This window comes from Lagenorhynchus albirostris, chromosome 15 (assembly GCF_949774975.1).
Source record: "Lagenorhynchus albirostris chromosome 15, mLagAlb1.1, whole genome shotgun sequence".
In the NCBI taxonomy this organism is placed as follows: domain Eukaryota; kingdom Metazoa; phylum Chordata; class Mammalia; order Artiodactyla; family Delphinidae; genus Lagenorhynchus; species Lagenorhynchus albirostris.
In genome coordinates this window covers 37,348,073-37,366,746 of record NC_083109.1, presented here as the reverse complement: position 1 = coordinate 37,366,746, position 18,674 = coordinate 37,348,073, and the positions used below count along the sequence as shown (strand labels likewise).

Here is an 18,674-nt window from a genome sequence, read left to right as displayed (position 1 = left end):
TCTTTTCTCCAATATCAATAAGTTTGGAAGATACTTAGGTGACATTGTCACATATGCCTCTTTTGAAGACTCTCTCTCACTGTCTACTAATAATTGCTAACTTCCCAAAGAAGCCAGGAGAGATTAATTTTCTGTATGAGCTGATTTATGACTGGCCACCTCTGAGAAGATAGCCTGAGTCACTCTCCTTGACTCGTGCTCACTGCAGAATATTCAGGGATAAAAATCTTCTCTTTAAACACAGAAAATGTATGGGCAAACTTCAAGTTCCTCCATCTAAATTCGCAATTAATCTAGAGACTAGATAGGAAAAGCAAATAAAGACCATTTACAGGGCAGCAAAAAGGGATGCCCCAAATATGGGTTTTCTGGCCCTGTTCCCAGGTTGTGACCATGAAGCCTTTGCTTGTCACGTTCTCTTGTTTCCCCAAATAAGGATGAGGCTGACTCTGCTCCAATTATAAGGCCTAAGTAGTTTAAAATTTAAGATATTTTTGAGAATCCATACAACAGGAGGATAACTATAATATTACTACTACTACTATCATTTATTGAGCATAAGTCACTGTTTTAATGACTGAATCCTGAATTCTTACAAGTCATTTAGTCCTCCTGATGCCCTTGGGTGATGAATTCAATTACTCCTCCACTTTTCAGGTGGGTGATCTGGGCAAAGAGAGGGAGCTGACTTGAACTCAATCACAGCTGTTAAAGGGGTGAAGCCAGGATTAGAGGCTCAGCAGGCTGACTTTAGGGCTCTTGACCTCATGATGTACTGAACAAAACAAAGCAAATCAAAAACAACCTGACACAGGGATGGACTAGTCTCAGGGAAAGTTTTTTGTTTTGTTTGTTTGTTTGTTTTACTGTCAGGTCTGTGGAGAAAGTCGGGGTGGCATATTTATGGAAGGAGGAAGTTTTGTGGGGGTCAAAAGAATTTAGGTGTCTTCAGCTTTGAAACCAGAGCAGGGGAGGTAAAGGGCTCATTAACAATTACAAGTGACCCTTGAACAACATGGATTTTAACTGTGTGGGTACACTTAAACTTGGATTTTTTTTTCACTGAATAATACTACAGTATTACAAGATCCAAGGTTGGGAATTCTCTGGCTATCCAGTGGTTAGGACTCTGCACTTTCACTGCTGAGGGCTGGGATCAATCCCTGGTCACGGAATTAAGATCCTGCGAGCCGTGTGGCCAAAAAAAAAAAAAAAGAGATCCGAGGTTGGTTGAATTCACAGATACAGAAGTGCGAATACAGAAGAAATGTGCACATAGAGGGCTGACTATAAGTTATACTTGGATTTTCAACTGCACAGAGGGTCAGTGCCCCTAACCTTGCTTGTACAAGGGTCAACTTTATAACTTGCCCAATTATTTGTTATAATATTTTTTTTTACCATCTGAACAAAGGCAATGATTTATTGGTAATGGCAATGAATGAAATATTGAAAATCTTATACACACTACTATATATAAAGTAAATAATGAATAAGGATCTACTGTATAGCACAGGGAACTCTACTCAATACTTTGTAATGGCCTATATGGGAAAATAATCTAAAAGAGTGTATATATATATATATATATATATATATATATATATATATGTATAACTGATTCACTGTGCTGTATACCTGAAATTAACACAACATTGTAAATCAATTACATATTTTTTTAATTAAATTAAAAAAAAAAAGAAGGTCTCTGGCGAGAATCAAGCAATTATCCAAGAGCTGTAGATCTGATTGCAATATGGTCTTCCAGTGTCTTTTGTACCTTAGTGGCTTTCTCCTTTTTTGCAAACTACTCATTTGAAACCATTCATGTTTGCTGCCTGGACTGGAGTTCCAGTAAAAGTAAAATATGAAATTCTAGTTGTTTCTTCTTCACTTGATTGGACTAAATAAATATAGTTATGCTATTAACATTCTGAAACTTAACATATGAAGTGGGACAATACCATCTTCTTTAATATCATCCTCTGATAGTTCCAGAGTTGGAATTGGTTCACTTCTTTCTGCCTCTTCAAAATCCATAGATAGGGGTAAATTGATAGAAATTTTTACGTATTTCGGACACTGACCATTATCTGGACCTTGAAATTTCATTGAATAAAGCTTAACAGGCTGATTGAAGACTACAGTAATAAGCAGCTGTCCATCCCAATCAGATTCCAAGAAGGTCATGTCTTTTCATAAACAGTTGTCAAATCCATGCTCCTCACTTTCATTAAGACATTCACAGCCAGATTTGTTAAAAAAAAAGCATAAAATCCATATAGCCTTTTGGAATATCTGTGTCCTCATCGCTTCCAGGGCTGTTTTCTAAGTGCTGCTTGGTTTTTTCTTCTAGTCCCACAGCATCTGCTCCTTGATACTGATCAACTATCACTTTGTTTCAAAAAAACAAAAATGTAGGTATTGCTGACATATTGTTGGTGGCAGCTGTTCCCTGACACTGATGTACACCTACTTCCAAGGAAACTGCTTGTGGATACTTATTACACATAGAGCTGAATGCTGGAGCAATCCTTAAACACGGTCCACACCCTTGCATGGTGAATTTGACCATGGTGAGTCTGGAAATCCAGGTCACTCCTGACCCGTTTCACACCCACCACTCTCAGAGAGCCTGGCAGGGCGGCCACAACACCACTGGCTTCAAAACTGAAGGAGAAGAAGGCCCTGGAGAGGAAGGGGGGAGGCTCAGGAAGACCTAGGCCTGGACAAAGGAGGTGGCGACCCTGGCGTCTTCTCCAGGGTCCCCCAGTGCCGAGTCAGGCCAGAGAGCGGAGCAGCAGAGGGGGCGGGATGGGAGGGGGAGAGGAAAGATGAGGGAAGAGAAGGCCTATAATTTTATATGATGTAATCATAGATGCATTTATACAATATATAATGTAAGATACAACTAACAACACATCATACGTATGAGATATATAATACACACTATATTGATTATAATGTGTTATACATTTAAAATTACATATAGTTTTTATATATATTTTATAACATTATTTATATATATACATATATAGTGTGTATATATATATGTATATATATAAATATATATATATTAATTTTTGGAATAGGTTTTGGGATAGTTTTATTAGGCTATTATTCACCTACCACAAAATTCAGTAAAGTCCACAAATCCAAAAAGGGAGTAAATAAAATGGGGCTGATAGAAAACTCTCCTTCTTGGGGTGTCTGCAGATGGCCCATCTGATCAGGAATTTGATTACATGGGTTGATCAACATACGTAACAGAGAACAGGCTATTGAAATGTTTTCTTTCCCAGCTTCTAGCCTACAGGCTAGGTGAGAACGATCATTTTTATTTTTCAAAAGATAAAATTTTAGTTATCAATATTTCTCAATGCCAACTATAATAATTGCATCCAATCTGTTTATTAAATCATTTCAAATTTAGGGCAATATCTCTTTTAATTTTGTGGTTTTAACGTTTTTCTTAAAAGCAAAATAAGACAGGATTTAAAAATTCCTGGGCTTGTTTTCTTTGACCACGTCTGACCACATCTGAGTCTGGTTTCTAAGTTCCTAATTGTTTTAATCAGGTTCTCATTCTCCTTAAATTGTCATTGAGCTGTTGAAGAGGGTTACAATTTCCTCCATATTTATTTGAAATTGAATGGTCAATTAAAATATACACTAACTAACCCCTAAACTGACTGGACTTCTAAGAGATTTTTCAAAATGTATTTAAGGGAAAAGTAAAATAAATGATGCTTGAATGGTTAAAAGCTCTACAATTCTTTAAAAAGCCCATTTTAATTTAGGCTGAAACCCATGCAATGTGAAAAGCGCTACAAAGAACAGAGTGGGGGCAGTGAGGGTGCTTGTGTTCTTCATCCAAGGGAAGGTAGAAATAGTAAAAGCAGAGAGGTGAAGATTAACGGAGACAAAGAAAGGGATGGTGGCTTCCGATCTGGCACCCCAGCATCTCCTTAGAATTAAATGGATGTGAGACCCATGAGGGAAGCTTGGCCCCAGCCTCTGGGAAACCAGTCTCACAAAGTACCCTGCACCCAAGAGTAACAGACAATGAGGTGTCTGTCAGAGCCACCTTCCCTCCAAGGACTATGCACATCTGAACAAGGAGCATACAGGGTCCAAACACCATGGGGGGGAGCCCCCCAAATTCTATGCTGCACACAACTTCTTGGACCCTTCTGGGAACTGGGGGGGGGGTGGGAGCAAAGACTCTTCATACTCACTGAGACTGAATCTTCCTCAACCCAAGTGAAAAGAGGACTGAGAGTCAGCTACAATTTAATTTGTTTAAATTGAAGAATAAAGTATTGTGCTTTTAAACATGAGAATTTTTGGCAGCAGAAACAAGCTGACAACTTACGTTAAAAATTTTCTCTTTGATCTCTGCATTTTCTCACCTCTGGGAAATGTGTCAGACCCAAGCTGACATGGGTAAGGCAGGTACTTTGTTGCTGGAATAAGAAGAGATGATGGAGGCAAATCCACAGTGATGGAAACTCTCCCACTTATATTTAACATGGGCCTTCTGGGTTCCATGCTTTAAGAATGGAGGCACTGTGAAAAGACAAAGGGCCCAGAACCCAGGGGTTGTTCAAAAATCACTTTACCTTGTCAGAGACAGCACCAGGGTACAGCTAAAAGAATGAGCTGGGTTCCATCCGAGCTTCACCACTACTGCTGTGTGATCTGAGGAATGTTACTTATCTTCTCTGTGTTTCAATTCCATTATTTGTATATGGGCATAATCATGGAGTATCCTATAATATTATTGAGATGATTAAATGAGCTAATATATCCATAGCATTTAGAACATTGTCTTGCCCAGGATTAGGGCTCAGTGAATGTTAGTATCATCATCATCATCTTTATCATCATTATTATTACATGGGATTATGTCAGGTGACCAGGGTACTAATTTGACTTTATTCCTTTCCTTTTGCAAAACAAAAAGGACTAAATCAAATGGACTAATATCAGCTATTTCTAAACATATTTTTAGCAGCAGAAATAACTTTTCCTAGACATAAACTTTTAAAGAAGCTAAGCATATATGTATTCATTGATATTCTTTTGATTCTAGTTGCTTAAGTCAACAAGCAAAATAAATTTATGGGCTCAAATTACAAAATAACCTAGGAAGGTCCAGCTTCAAGCATAGCTGGATACAGAGGTACAAACAAAGATATCAAGATCAGTTTGTCTGCCTCCTCTCTCCTCTGCTTTCCCTCTTTCTACTCCATTCCCAGGATCCTTGCCTCCTCATCACAGGATGACCACTGGAAGCTCTCAGAGTAACATCCTTTTAATGTCCAAACTAGTGAAGAAGAGTAAACATCTTTCCCCCAGAATTCCCTGTGAAGGTCCTGACATTCACTTTGATTGGCTGGCCTAGACCTCATGTCCAAGCCTACAGCAATCATAATGGCCAGAGGAATGTGTTGCACTGATTGGTCACTGGAGTCATATGTCCCACCCCTGAGGCTGGAAAGAAGCCCTGACCCTGAGAACAGAGGAAAGGAAAAGGTTGTTCCCACTAGGCTTGCTCTGCACCCTACCTCCTTGACAGTCCCTTCTCGAAACCCCAAGTGCTCCTAGTTTGAAACTCCTTGTACATGGGGATCTCTAGCATTCTGCACGTTTGCTAGGATGCAAATCCTATCGAAGCAATTACTACGGTCAGGGGCCAGAGTAGTGCCCTTGGGGAGGTTCCATTGATTCTTTATCAAATCATAGCCTGCAGACAGCTACCAGCACCAACGTCCCGTGTGGCATTGCTTTGTCTCTGTGTGCCCACATCAGTGCCGCCTACCACAGCCTTGTATCTAGTGGGGGCAGGAGAATCATCTGGGTTCAGTTCTACATCACATTATGAGTGATGCCTCCTCTTCTAGTTATTTACTGCAATGTAACCAACAACCTCAAAACATAGAGTCTTAAGACAATAATCATTTATTAGTGTCTCTCATGATTCTGGGGTCAGCCAGGCTCCTCTGGGCACATCTGGCTCCCAGCTCTCGGTGGTTACAGTCAGAAAGCAACTAGAGCTAGAGTCATCTTGAAGTTTTCTATGTTCACATGCATGGCATTCCGTGACCTGGGAAGATGGAATGGCTGGGGCTGGAACAGCTGGGGCTCATTGGCCATCTCTCTTCTCTCTCAGTGGCCTCTCCACCTGGTACCTTCAGCACATGGCAGCCTCAGTGTTACTTCTGTTGCACTCCTTAGGTTGAGGCAATGACAAAGCCCACCTGATTTCAAGGGGTGTGAACACAGACCCTACCCCTTAGTGGGAGAGTGTCAAAGGATGCATAACCCTCTTAAACCATCATATCTCCTGGGGATGGCAGGGGGTCAACATAAAATCGTGTTTTAGAGTTTATCATTGGTCATGCTATTCTAATTCAGTCCTGCCATTGGCAGAAATGAGGTGGGATTATTAGGACATACCAAGAAAAATGGCTTCTTAAACAACTGTGAGCCAGAAAAGAGGCTTAGACACCACATTAAGTGCAGCGGTCTGGGCATATTGACCTATTTTGGTTAGTTGGGATCCCTTCTAACCCTTGCAGAAATACTGCAATCTTCACCTTAGTGCAGTTTGAGCTTTTGCAATGGAATACAGCTAGAACCAAGAAAAACATTCTCTTTTCCACTTACTGATTAAAAGCAGTGAGCCACTCTGGAGAGACAGTGAATACAATTTGATGTTATTATGCAGAATTTGACCATTGGGGGGAAAATATAATGTTATCTTTAAGGTAGGCTCTGGTTTTAATTGCAAATTTTAGAATGGGGCTTCACATCCAGGATAAGAAGGAAAATACACAAACTGCTGACTGAATCGATGCTCAACACTCTGCTCTCTGTGTCCTCCTCGTCCTTGGGGTGATTACTAAGCATGTAAGCAAAATCAGAAGTTAGGGAGAAAGTAAGAAAGGAATGCATATACATGAGCCTCCAGAGGAAACCATTTCAGGCTGGATGATGGAATCCTGATTCTCAGTGAATTGCAAGAGTGTTTAAGAAAAGATTGCACAGGTGAAAGTGTGAAGCTATTATCAAAACATGCAAATGTTTTGTCTTCCTTTTAATTTCTGACACCAAGTCAGTCCTAACCCCTTTTATTGGACCTTAAATGCCTCAAAAATAAAGGAAGAACAAAACTTCTCATTATAGAATTGACCTCTTACTGGGAGCTAAGTTCTACTGAATAAAGAGGTCTAGATAAAATTATTAAACCAAAGCAAAGATGATCTCCAGCCTTCCGCTCCTTAATGTGTTAACATTCGGGTCTGCAAAATCCATTCTCTTCCTAGTGACTCTGGCAGTGCTAACTCTGGGATGCTATGGCCAACTCCTTTCTTCTCAAGGGCCAAGACTCTGTCCAGTTAACAGGCAAATGTTTATAAATCTGGTCATTCAATAGGTATTCAATTTGCATTTTCTGAGCACCAACCACATGCCAGGGGCTGTTCTACATACTTGTTTTACAGAAATGAATAAGCCAGTCATAATTTTGATGTATGAAACTTACAGTTTGGTACCATGTCTTTCTAGAAGAGCAGCCATGGGAGGGGGGAATTGTATACATTAATCATAACTACTGTAGAGCCAAGAGGGAGATGAAAAGAGAGTTTTCTAAGCGTTGTAGTTGAATGATGCTCCTCTTCTTTCCCCAGTCCTATACATATTCTCTAGGAAAAGTATGGAGAACCCCAGATGTAGCTGATATAATAGAAGATGTTTTCTGTAAGGCTGAGCTATTAGTTAACTTTCTCCAAGATAGAAAATCACAAATATTGGTTCAAAGTGCATGCATATCATTCCTTATCAACACAAAATTTTGTTTTGGGGAACAGAGCTGGATTTATTAACTTGTGGCTAATGCTGAAGGGAAAAGACCATGATGCTGTTGCTGGTGAAAAAAAATCAATGGGCAGGTGGAGTATGGAACCCATTCAATCAACAAATATTTATTAAGTTCCCAGAGGTCCTAGGGTTATCATGGCAAACAAGACAGAGTGACTCCTCTTGTGAATTTTGTGTTCTGGCTGGGGAGACAAATAGTAATGAGTGCAAAAAAAAAAAAATCTATAATGATAGTGAAAATGATCCAGGACCTCAGAAAAAGAATGGAGGCAAAGATGCAAGAAATGTTTAACAAAGACATAGAAGAATGAAGAAAAAGGAAATAGAGATGAACAATACAATAACTGAAATGAAAACTACACTAGAAGGAATCAATAGTGGAATAACTGAGGCAGAAGAATGGATAAGTGACCTGGAAGACAGAATGGTGGAATTCACTGCTGCAGAACAGAATAAAGAAAAAATAATGAAAAGAAATGAAGACAGCCTAAGAGACCTCTGGGACAACATTAAACGCAACAACATTCACATTATAGGGGTCTCAGAAGGAGAAGAGAGAGAGAAAGGACCCAAGAAAATATTTGAAGAGATTATAGTCTAAAACTTTCCTAACATGGGAAAGGAAATAACCACCCAAGTCCAGGAAGTGCAGAGAGTCCATACAGGATAAACCAAAGGAGAAACATGCCAAGACACATAGTAATCAAATTGGCAAAAATTAAAGACAAAGACAAATTATTGAAAGCAGCAAGGGGAAAACAACGAATAACATACAAGGGAACTCCCATAAGGTTAACAGCTGATTTCTCAGCAGAAACTCTACAAGCCAGAAGGGAGTGGCATGACATACTTAAAGTGATGAAAGGGAAGAAACTACACCAAGATTACTCTACACGGCAAGGATATCATTCAGATTCGATGGAGGAATCAAAAGCTTTACAGACAAGCAAAAGCTATGAGAATTCAGCAGCACCAAACCAGCTCTACAACAAATGCTAAAGGAACTTCTCTAAGTGGGAAACACAAGAGAAGAAAAGGACCTACAAAAACAAACCCAAAACAATTAAGAAAATGTTCATGGGAACATATATATCAATAATTACCTTAAACGTAAATGGATTAAATGCTCCAACCAAAAGACACAGGCTTGCTGAATGGATACAAAAAGAAGACCCATATAAATGCTGTCCACAAGAGCCCCACTTCAGACCTGGGGACACATACAGACTGAAAGTAAGGGGATGGAAAAAGATATTCCATGCAAATGGAAATCAAAAGAAAGCTGGAGTAGCAATATTCATATCAGATAAAATAGACTTTAAAATATAGAATGTTACAAGAGACAAGGAAGAACACTACATAATTACGAAGGGATCAATCCAAAAAGAAGATTTAACAATTATAAATGTATATGCACCCAACATAGGAGCACCCCAATACATAAGGTAACTGCTAACAGTTATAAAAGAGAAAATTGACAGTAACACAATAATAGTGGGGAACTTTAACACCTCACCTACACCAATGGACACATACACCAAACAGAAAATTAATAAGGAAGCACAAGCTTTAAATGACACAATAGATCAGATAGATTTAATTGATATTTACAGGACATTCCATCCAAAAACAGCAGATTACACTTTCTTCTGAAGTGCGCACAGAACATTCTTCAGGATAGATCACATACTGGGTAACAAATCAAGACTCAGTAAATGTAAGAAAATTGAAATCATATCAAACATCTTTTCTGACCACAATGCTATGAGATTAGAAATGAATACAGGGAAAAAAAACTTAAAAACCACAAACACATGGAAGCTAAACAATACGTTACTAAATAACCAAGAGATCACTGAAAACATCAAAGAGGAAATCAAAAAATACCTAGAGACAAATGACAATGAAAACACGACGATCCAAAACCTATGGGATGCAGCAAAAGCGGTTCTAAGAGGGAAGTTTATAGCTATAAAAGCCTACCTCAAGAAACAAGAAAAATCTCAAATAAACAATCTAACCTTGCACCTAAGGGAACTAGAGAAAGAAGAACAAACAAAACCCAAAGTTAGCAGAAGGAAAGAAATCATAAAGATCAGAGCAGAAATAAATGAAATACAAACAAAGAGAACAATAGCAAAGATCAATAAAACTAAAAGTGGTTTCTTTGAGAAGATCAACAAAATTGATAAACCATTAGTCAGACTCATCAAGAAAAAGAGGGAGAGGACTCAAATCAATAAAATTAGAAATGAAAAAGGAGAAGTTACGACAGACACCACAGAAATAAAAAGCGTCCTAAGAGACTACTACAAGCAACTCTAGGCCAATAAAATGGACAACCTGGAAGAAATGGACAAATTCTTAGAAAAGTATAACCATCCAAGACTGAACCAGGAAGAAATAAAAAATATGAACAGACCAATCACAAGTAATGAAATTGAAACTGTGATGAAAAATCTTCCAACAAACAAAAGTCCAGGACCAGATGGCGTGAATTCTATCAAACATTTAGGGAAGAGCTAACACCTATCCTTCTCAAACTCTTCCAAAAAATTGCAGAGGAAGGAACACTCCCAAACTCATTCTATGAAGCCACCATCACCCTGATACCCAAACCAGACAAAGATACTACAAAAAAAGAAAATTACAGACCAATATCACTGATGAAAACAGATGCAAAAATCCTCAACAAAATACTAGCAAACAGAATCCAACAACACATTAAAAGGATCATACACCATGATCATTATCAAGTGGGATTTATCCCAGGGATGCAAGGAATCTTCAGTATATGCAAATCAATCAATGTGATGCACCATATTAAAAAATTGAAACATAAAAATCATATGGTCATCTCAATAGGTGCAGAAAAAGCTTTTGACAAAATTCAACACCATTTATGCTAAAAACTATCCAGAAAGTGGGCATAGAGGGAACCTACCTCAACATAATAAAGGCCATATACAACAAACCCACAGCAAACATCATTCTCAATGGTGAAAAACTGAAAGCATTTTCTCTAAGATCAGGAACAAGACAAGGATATCCACTCTTACCACTATTATTCAGCATAGTTATGGAAGTCCTAGCCATGGCAATCAGAGAAGAAAAAGAAATAAAAGGAAGAAAAATTGGAAAAGAAGAAGTAAAATTGTCACTGTTTGCAGATGACATGATACTATACATAGAGAATCCTGAAGATGCCACCAGAAAACTACTACAGCAAATCAATGAATTTGGTAAACTTGCAGGATACAAAATTAACGCACAGAAATCTCTTGCATTCCAATATACTAATGATGAAAAATCTGAAAGAGAAATTAAGGAAACACTCTCATTTACCACTGTAACAAAAAGAATAAAATACCTCGGAATAAACCTACCTAGGGAGACAGAAGACCTGTATGCAGAAAACTATAAGATACTGATGAAAGAAATTAAAAATAACACCAACAGATGGAGAGATATACCATGTTTTTGGATTGGAAGAATCAATATTGTGAAAATGGCTATACTACAGATGGAGGCAAATCTACAGATTCAATGCAATCTACAGATTCAATGCGATCCCTATCAAATTACCAATGGCATTTTTTACAGAACTAGAACAAAAAAATCATAAATCTTGTATGGAGACAAAAAAGACCCCCAATAGCCAAAGCAGTCTTGAGGGAAAAAAGTGGAGCTGGAGGAAACAGACTCCCTGACTTCAGACTATACTACAAAGCTACAGTATTCAAGATGATATGGTACTGGCACAAAAACAGAAATATAGGTCAATGGAACAAATAGAAAGCCCAGAGATAAAACCACATACCTATGGTTAACTAATCTATGACAAAGGAGGCAAGGATATACAATGGAGAAAAGACAGTCTCTTCAATAACCGGTGTTGGGAAAACTGGACAGCTACATGTAAAAGAATGAAATTAGAACACTCTCTAACACCATACACAAAAATAAACTCAAAATGGATTAGAGACCTAAATGTAAGACAGGACACTATAAAACTCTTAGAGGAAAGCATAGGAAGAGCACTCTTTGACATAAATCACAGCAAGATCTTTTTTGACCCACCTCCTAGAGTAATGGAAATAAAAACAAAAATAAACAAATGGGACCTAATGAAACTTAAAGGCTTTTGCACAGCAAAGGAAACCATAAGCAAGATGAAAAGACAACCCTCAGAATGGGAGAAAATATTTGCAAACGAATCAACGGACAAAGGATTAATGTCAAGAATATATAAACAGCTCATGCAGCTCAATATTACAAAAACAAACAACCCAATCCAAAAATGGGCAGAAGACCTAAATAGACATTTCTCCAAAGAAGACATACAAATGGTCAAGAAGCACATGAAAAGCTGCTCAACATCTCTAATTATTAGAGAAATGCAAATCAAAACTACAATGAGGTGTCACCTCACACCAGTTAGAATGGGCATCATCAGAAAATCTATAAACAACAAATGCTGGAGTGGGTGTGGAGAAAAGGGAACTCTCTTGCACTGTTGGTGGGAATGTAAATTGATACAGCCACTATGGAGGTTCCTTAAAAAACTAAAAATAGAATTACCATATGATCCAGCAATCCCACTACTGGGCATATACCCAGAGAAAACCATAATTCAAAAAGACACATGCACCCCAATGTGCATTGCAGCACTATTTACAATAGGTCATGGAAGCAACCTAAATGCCCATCAACAGATGAATGGATAAAGAATTGTGGTACATATATACAATGGAATATTACTCAGCCATAAAAAGGAATGAAATTGGGTCATTTGTAGAGATGTGGATGGATCTAGAGACTGTCTAGAGTGAAGTAAGTCAGAAAGAGAAAAACAAATATCATATATTAACGCATATATGTGGAACATAGAAAAATGGTATAGATGAACTGGTTTGCAGGGCAGAAATTGAGACACAGAGGTAGAGAATAAACGTTCTCTAATGGACACCAAGGGGGGAAAGCGGCAGGGGGGTGGGGATGGTGGTGTGATGAATTGGGAGATTGGGATTGACGTGTATACACTGATGTGTATAAAATGGATGACTAATAAAAAAATATAATTAAAATAAATAAAAAAATTAAAATAAATTATACAATTTCAGAGTAAGGTGGAAGAGAATGACAGAGGTAGGTCATGTTTTAGATAAATTAATCACAGGAGGGTTTTTAAGGAGTTGATATTTAAGCTGGCCCTGACCAATGAGCAGTAATGAGGAATGCAAGGCTCTATGGGAAGATGGTTCCAGGCAGAGAAGACAGCATGGGACTAAGCAAGAGATCCAGTGGGACAGGCCAAAACAGAGTGGTACAAGGAGCAGGGTGACTGGTCATAGTACTTACCTAGTTTGTGTTGAGCCACCTGATAGGGAAAGAAATTTGGAAAGAATTTCTATTTGGAAGGAAATGATCTAGCTATTTAAACAGGATTATGTACAGCTCAGAGGCAGAGCATTGAGGAAAAATTGATACCATGAAAGCTGGGTAAATTCTTCCTATATAGGTAAAAATCAACCCTTGAGATGTAGGTAAAACTGAGCTGACTGATGAGGTCCCGCAGCTGCTGAGAAGAAATATGAAGACCTTGAAGCAGGAAGGCTCTGACAAGTTTAACTTTGGAGTCCACTGGCTTTCAGAATTGAGGGTCAGGTGACCTTATTCTATGGGGTGATGGTAGAAAGTGATTGCTTCCTTCTTTGCTTAAGCTGCCATCCTGGAAATGTACTAGAAGACTGGATTCTTTATAAGCTTTAGCCACAGCACATCAGAATAGAGTTAAATTTTTATAAAGAAGAAAAGGAAAATTACCAATCCAATGCTTTCTGTTCTGTGGTAGCCAGATGAGAATAACCCAAAGTCCTCAAGTGTCCATGGTCCCTCAGGGTCCCATGATAAGGAGAAATCCCAACATCATTTAAGTAATACCCCTACCTGCACCGTGATGCTGACAGTTCTCACTCTTGGCTCATGAGGTCACTGCAGGGCTTTGTGATTCTGCAGGAGGAAACTGTTGAGTAGACTCGGATGATGGAGACTATGAATCCATAGTAAGTCTTGCTTGCTGCTCCCCGTGTTATGTGGAATGCTTTCAGATTTCTCTTCTCTTTTGGACGCTATGGCCAAAGGGTAGAGTTGACTCTTTTTCCAATGTGTTTTTTGCCATCTTCCCTTTCAGAAATATAATGTCTTATGCTTCCTCTCTGATATTCTAGTCTATTCTCCAAAACTGTGAACTTTTCTTTGAGCACGAATTGCTTTCTGCCTCTCAGGAATGGGGACTACTTCCCACTCTTTGCTCCTATCTCTGGCTGGTACATGGTCTGGCCCAGGGTCTTCTTCCTGTACTTCCACAGACCCCTGTTCTTCTTGGACATCCTGGAAGTGGAGAGGTTCCCTCTTGACCTTCCCATGGAGTAAGGCTTCCAGTAGCATCAGTACAAGGTCAACAAAAGACATACTAACTTTTGAAGCCATAGGCCTGCCTCTTATGATTGATTCCCTTTTATCTCCTGTGTTTCTCATAGTTCTTGTCTACTCAGTCTAGAGACAAAAGTCTGCCTGTTATTGGACTCAAGTAAAATTTACTTCAGCCCCACCTTGTGGTCCTTAGTCAAACTTAAAGGAAAGTTGGTTTGGCAGATATTAAACTGGCTCACCAAATCTGTTTCCCTTTCTTCCTGGTTACACAGCTAGACCACATTTCCCAGATTCCTCTACAGTTACTTGTGGCCATGTGTCTGAATTCTATCTAGTAGAATGTGGCCCATGAAGATTTCCCATGAGCTATCTTCCACTTTATTTTTTTCCCTATCTATCAGCTAGATGGAGAGGATTCTAAGAACTAAGATGGGGACTCATGAGATGAAGGAGTCTGGGTCTCACCAACCAGGAGAATCCAGTGGACTTTATATGAATTAGAAATATATTTTTGTATTTTGGGGCTACTGAAATTATAGGGGCTGTTTTTTATAGCAGCTAACATTACTTATCCTAAGTAATACAGTTGGTCACATCCCTTTCACAAGGTACTGTCCCACCCAGACACAATACATTCTCCTAAACTCCCCCCAGATCACCAGACCGTATTTTTGGGTCTTTGGCTCACTCCCAAGAGGCATGGAGTCTAATTAAGAACACATGTATAAGAAGCTGAGGCCCCTCTTTCCCACACCAGATCCCTGATAGCTAATATTTAGTGAGCACAGACTGTTAAGAAAAGCAGATTCAATATGAAGCTAATAAAGTTTAAGCTTGGGGCCTCTCACATACATGGAGCTTTCCCAAGGCCTTGAAAAGGGCCTTAGCATGTTCACATATTTAAGTGTTTTCATAAAATCTGCAAATGCAAAATGTTTTAATTTTTTTTTTATTTGTGGGAGGGTATATTTAAATAAACTTCAGGCCCCACCAAATCTAGACACAGCCTCGAGGCTGAGTGTCTAACATATATTTTCAAATGTCATCCTCACAGCCCTGAAATAATAGGTACTATTATTTTATGGAGAAGAAATCTGATGCATGAAGATTTTAAGTCACTTGTCCCAAGTCACACAGCTCTGATTTTCTGGAACCAGAATTCAGGCACAGGCTCTAAAGCCCAAGCCTGTTGCCACCCTCATGGTGTCTCTAGCCCACCCATGGGTCACATGCATGTGGTCCAGGGAATCAAACCAGGAGGCGTGAAGCAATAGCAGCAGTGTTTAGTATATTTCTCTTGGCCCCTCTGAATGACTTCCTTTGGACTCATCCTAATTTCTTCAGTCTCGGATAAGAAGAGCTGGAGAGTTTTTCTTCAGGGCTCCCTTAAAGTGTTCATTTCATACAAGAAACACATAGGATTTAGCATCAGAAGATGTGAGTTTTAGACTAAGGAAACAATGGGATGTAATGGCACAGATTTTGCCAAGAGATTGATGTACGTAGCAGCAAGCAACTGGATCAAACGAACAACTGCGGGCTGTCAAAGGCAGTGGAACAGCTTCAGAGCTCATTACTACCTCAGCTTCCACATGGTGCAAAATAACTGGAAGACGCGGAGGATAAAGAGGCAGGCTCAGAAAGGGGGTTAAAACGCGTAACTCCAGATGAGCCTTCAGGGCCAGCAATGCCCTGAGGATTGTGGGCGCACACCCAGCTGTTACCTGTGTGGTGGTTTGATCCCCAGCTAATACGCCAGCTGGTGGAGTATTATTTCCTTGTTGACTTTTTTGCTGCCACCTGGGGAGTCTTGGTAACTGTAAACAAAGATTTAGAACACTAATAAAGTGTCGGGCGCCAATGCAGTTTACTCTGTACTAAAATCAAGTAAGCTGTGGATGAGCAGCTGGCATGGGAGATCCCAGCCACAAGGGCTGGTGGGAAGCAGGAGTCCAGGAGCAGGGAGGTGGGGTGAGAGAAAGGGATCTGACTGCTGCAGCCTGTCAGTTCAGAGCCCGACTTGGACTCAGGCACATGGAGTAGATGCTGTTGCATGGGCAGGGCCCCCAGCCCCCGGCTGCTTTCAGTGTTGGCTGCTAAGGGCTCACGGAGGCCTCCTTCCCCAAGAATTGCCCTTAACTGATGCCTAGGAGGTTATACCCCTACACCCCCCACCAGGAGAAGCCTATAGCAATGACTGACTGATGCAGGGGTACAAAAGGCCAGCCCCCTTGCCTTAAGGAGGGGACGATTGTGTCTCCAGAGCCTTTCATGGATCAGGCCAAGTTTAGATTTTGCCAGAACACACATCGTTGCTTGCCTTCTTCCCCTGTCCTGTCTTCTGTCCTCCCTTAGAGGCTTCTCCTAAGCATCCTTCCTCAATATACCCTGGGCACCTGATTTTTCCTGTCCTGGGCTCTGCTTCTGGGGAATCCGACCTAAGACACAATGAGGGTTTTAGGCCCCCAGTTGCCACAGCTAAGCCTGGCAGGAAGTGGGCAGGGCTTTGAAACAGGAAGTCCCCAGAGATGTTCATTTAGGGCACATCCTCCTGCTATGTATATACGTAGGGAATGGCAGGTAGAAATTGAAGACACATTTTGAGAAGCAAGTGTCAGCTCCCGGGAGAAACGAGTCAGCAGAGGATGGATGTCAGGGCCCTAACCTGGAAAGTACAACTGGTGCACATAGCAAGAAAATCAAAGACTATCCCAGTGCTAGAGCCTGGGTCAGCAAAGCCAGGGTAGAAAATGCTATGACTTGTAGGATCCATGGAGGTTCAGGACTCATATGTGGCTCACCAAATCCTTCATCTGTTGGTAGCAAGACCCAGCTACTTAGTAGCCTTGTGAATCTGAGCAAGTTAATTTTCTTTTCTAAACCTCAATTTCTTCATTTGTAAAATGGCATACAGCATGCACTAAAATGGTAAATATTTTATTAGATACATATCATTCTAAGCCACAGTGAGTAATGGAATTTTTGCCTGCTACGGGGCAGACCTGGATTTCTACATAGGGCCTACCTGTAGATCCAGACTTGGAAAGCAAAGGAAAACAAAGCTATGGGATAAAATGTAGGGGCTGAAATAATGGCCACATCAACTCGAAAGGCCATGACGTTGCTTGTATGGCCAGCCGTGGTCCTGCATCTTAAGGCCCAGAGCTCTGTGGTGCCATTTTTGCATCTTCAGAGCCAGTCTTAAAAGCAAGAGGGAGAGGGAGAGAAAGAGGGAGAGACAGCTGTAAGTCAAGAATCCTCCAGATTTGAATATCACTTATCTAGAACTGGACCCAAGAGGGACTGTTGGGGACAGAAAGTTGGCCAATCAATGGTTATTGACCTCAAGTCTGAAACTGCAAGAGAATTTTTCTCAAGCTTGGCAGACACTACATTCACAATGCCAGATTCCCAGTGCGTAAATCCAACTGGAAATTCCCAAAGACCAGAGCACCAGGAACTCTGAGCCACTCAAATGTTCTTTCCCTAGGATGACTCTCTACTCTCGCTATACTTCTGTACAGAGTTGTATGGTCTTTATTTTAGCAAAGGGTTCCAAGAAGCAGACCTTGAGATGAGAATTCCCATGCAACTTGATTTATTGAGGAAGTTCTCTTGGGAAAAATTGGGTGTGGAAAGCAGGACAGGGAAGGAAAGAAGCCAAGCCAAGTTCTAGCCTCAGCCTTAACCTTCAGGAGAGGTTGGTAATGTAAATTACACCTCAAATTTGGGCCTAACTCCAAGGCAAAAGAGCTGGGCTTTCCTTTTTCCACTCCAGCCAATCATTGGATAGGGACTACTTTTGAGGAACTTCTGTCTCTCAAGCCAACACAATAGCCCCAGGGAGGTTCTCCATAGAACATCATAGAGATGGACAATTAGAAGTAAAACACTTAGAAGGCAAGGAAAAGCATACTGAAAAGGTCAAAGGGATCGAAGGGAATCTGAGTGGAACACCATTGGAGATGCTACACACTTACACTTATTCTTTTCTTTTCTTTTATATTTTTGCGGTATGCAGGCCTCTCACTGTTGTGGCCTCTCCCGTTGCAGAGCACAGGCTCCGAATGCGCAGGCTTAGCGGCCATGGCTTACGGGCCCAGCCGCTCCGCGGTATGTGGGATCCTCTCGGACCGGGACACGAACCCGTGTCCCCTGCATCGGCAGGCAGACTCTCAACCACTGCGCCACTGGGGAAGCCCCACACTTACACTTATTTTAAGGGAATGGAAAAATCTAGTTTCTGCAAATATGCAGTTTATTCTATTGGCTTTAGTGTTATAAAATTGGAAGGGCATAGGATTTAGCCTTAAAAGATGTGAGTTATAGTTGTTGTTCTAACTCATATAAACTTT

At 40.2% G+C, this 18,674-nt stretch overlaps 1 pseudogene; it reads right to left on the bottom strand.

Annotated features, from left to right (window-relative positions):
- Nucleotides 1-1,728: 1,728 nt before the first annotated feature.
- Nucleotides 1,729-18,674, bottom strand: part of LOC132506228 (thioredoxin-like protein 1) — a 43,321-nt pseudogene continuing 26,375 nt past the window's right edge.